This window comes from Enhydra lutris, unplaced genomic scaffold (genome assembly GCF_002288905.1).
Source record: "Enhydra lutris kenyoni isolate GAN:26980312 unplaced genomic scaffold, ASM228890v2 scaffoldscaffold1, whole genome shotgun sequence".
Lineage (NCBI taxonomy): Eukaryota > Metazoa > Chordata > Mammalia > Carnivora > Mustelidae > Enhydra > Enhydra lutris.
The window spans coordinates 31691367-31694399 of NW_019154085.1; the positions used below are offsets into that span (position 1 = coordinate 31691367).

A 3033-nucleotide genomic window follows, 5' to 3' on the forward strand; every position below is an offset into this window, starting at 1 on the left:
GCAGTTTTCTTTGCTTAGATATGGAAGCAGTTTTAACACTGGCACTTGTAAAGCCACAATGTACCAATAGTACTATGCCAAACATTTATAACTACTACAAAAATTCCACATCCCCATATTGACCACCTCAAGATGAAAACAGAAAACTCGCTAAATGTTAACTTGCTCTACTCCCCTAATATTCAACGTAAAATTCACAATGGAAATATAGAAATCCAAAAAGAAGTAACATAAACTTGTCATAAATTGTAAACAGAAAACTATTTGTGGGACAGCATGGATGACAAATGGTCTACTATGTAAATTTTAGAATGAGGCAGACAAAAGTTAGAAGACTGGTTAATTTTCTCCTCCTTCTTCTGTTTCAGCTTTGTCTCCTTGGGTGTGCAATGTCTACAATGTCAAGTTGTCTCTCAGTAATTGCATTATTAGCTTGCTGTCTTTGCAAGAAAGCAACCTTCTCCACGGCGGTCAGAATTTCATCATAGAACACAGAGAACGTAAGGACCAGACCCAATCTGATAGGATGTGTTGGTTGCATTTCCTTTTGGCTGATTTCAAAAGCTTCTTGTTATGCTTGTTGAGACTGATCTACAGTACCTTTCTTGTCATCACCAACAGCAACTTCGGCCAGGTAACGGTTGTAGTCTCCTTTTATTTTCAAATAGAAGACTTTGCTCTCTGCTTGTGAAGCATTGGGGATCAAAAACTTTTCCAAAAAAGACAGTACATCATTGCAGACATCTCTTGGCTCGGTCTCAACTTTCTCACCGTATTCTCAAGCCATCTGCTGTTTTTTCTCAGCACCTTCCGTCTTTTGCTCAATACTTGAGACAACCCTCCAAGATCACCTATGGGCTCCTACAACATTTTTATAAGCAACTGTGAGAAGATTCCTCTACTCATCAGATAATTCAGCTCCTTGCTCAGTTATAGACTCCATGCACGCTGCCATGTATTCATATCGCTCAGCCTGCTTGGCCAGTTTGGCCCTCTGCATCAGCTCATTTTTATCTATGATTGGATGTTCTGTGTCTGGAGCGGGTGGCAGAGGACAGCCAGGGGCTCAGCAGTCTCTGGGTGGCAGCAGCGAGGCTGAGACTCTGCCCACAATGTTGCAATTCTTGAAACCAAATTCTCCCACTTTCTCAGGGTTTGTTATTGCTGCTTATGGTGGCTGCATTTGTTTGTTTGAACTAATTTTGTAAAATCTGTATTTTTTTTTTTGTCATATGTAGACACCCATGTCTCATTAGGTTACTTTAGTGGTGGACTAGTGATTTGACAGAGATTTCCTTAAACCTCTAGGAATCTCTTCCCGAACTCCCACCACCAACACCACCACCACCAAAAAACTCCCAGTTTTTGCAAATAAACTTTGCAGAATAAACCTTCATTACTCAGCTGAGCAATTTACAACTCTGATCTAACTTTCACTTTCTGCTTGCACAGAGTCAAAAGCTCAGTGAAGGTGAGAGGTTAGTGCTTTCTGGAATATTTCTGAGTATGCATCCTATCCCATGTGCATCTAGCCTTGTAAGTAAGTTTTCAGTGTGTCTATTATTTCCTCCAACTATTATCCCTTGCTCCAAATGGCAGCCACTAGTAAATTTGCCTTTAAAGGTTTGTGACAAATGTCTCCATGTAGTCATCTCTCCACCACATGTCTCTCATGTAAAGAATTCTGAGTTAGGTGGAATAAATGCCAGTCCTTTGAGTTAGTCCTTCAGGAAACCGCCATATGAGCCAAAACTCACAATCATAATTCTTCGAGAACAGATCTGCTCTGCTTTAGCCAGCAGATTAGCTGGCTCTACATTAGCCAGTATGGAAACCCATACCAGGAGTTCAGGCTACCTTCTTCAAGACCATTCTTGAGCTGGGGAGCGAGGTTGGGGCCAAGGGAAGCTAAAACACCATGAAGCTCTTGTACTGAGTTTCAGCCACCTTCTGCTTGATCAAATATTTGTCTGGTTGCTGTAAACCTTTGGTTAGTTTCCAGAGTTCTGATAAGGTTGATTCTGAGAGCGTTTTGTAAGTTTATTTACTGTTTTTGTGGAAGAAGAGGGCCTTGGAGTTGCCTTTCTTCTGTATTTACTGATGTTACCTAGAATATCCTCTTTTATATCACAAAAACAGCTGGGGTAGAGAAGAGAATTTACCAAGAAACTATTTTATTAAACATTGTAGCTCATAAAACAGTGAGTGACATCTAATTTTGGTATTTTGTCATATTGCTTATAGTTGACGTTTTACATGGCTGTAAATCATTTGGATGGTAGTAAAGTTTGCAGGTGTTATAGAGGCTGCACTGTGAGAGAAAGCACACCCAAGTGTATCAACTGACTTGCCCCCGGGTTGGAATTTTCTAGTCCCGTGGATTCCATATTTATTGTTTAAATTCCTGAATTTTAAAAATAGGGCAAGAAGCTATTGTTCAATTTAGTACATATAATCTATTTCCACTTTATATCCAGGCATGTTTGTTTTATTTTGTTTTGTTTGTTTTTAACTGAATGCTCTAGTGGCACACCTCTAAAATGGAGTTATAAACACGGGGGATAATTTTTTCAAGATAAAGAAAGAAAAGAAAAGGAAGACATAAAATGAAAAAAATTACATGAAGTTATTTATCAAGTTGGAGGTGACAAGATTTAGATATTTAAGAACAATCCAATTCTGCTTAGTGATACCTATCCCACTTACCCGTTTATCCCTCATTTTGCCTAACCATGTGTCTACAACCAAATATTCGACAATACGTATTTGTCAGATTAATATTGTAGTTGTAAATTATGGGAATGCCAACTTCATAGTCTATAAGGTACTCTATTCCCCCTCTGGGTGTGGACAAATAAACAATATCAAGATTATCTTCTGCATGTCCTAGAATAGTAAAACAAACTCTGCAAATTAAAGACAATAACAGCTCCTTAAATTTATGAACCAATGATGAGTTTCTCTCATTTAAGGGCTTCTGCTTTCTTTATGAAGTGGAAAGTATCATTTGTGAAAGTAGAGTAGAGGTGATGG

General features: G+C 38.7%; 1 pseudogene; it reads right to left on the bottom strand.

Moving 5' to 3' along the window:
* Positions 1-339: 339 nt before the first annotated feature.
* Positions 340-2721, bottom strand: LOC111139200 (annotated as a pseudogene).
* Between the last annotated feature and the right edge of the window lie 312 nt (positions 2722-3033).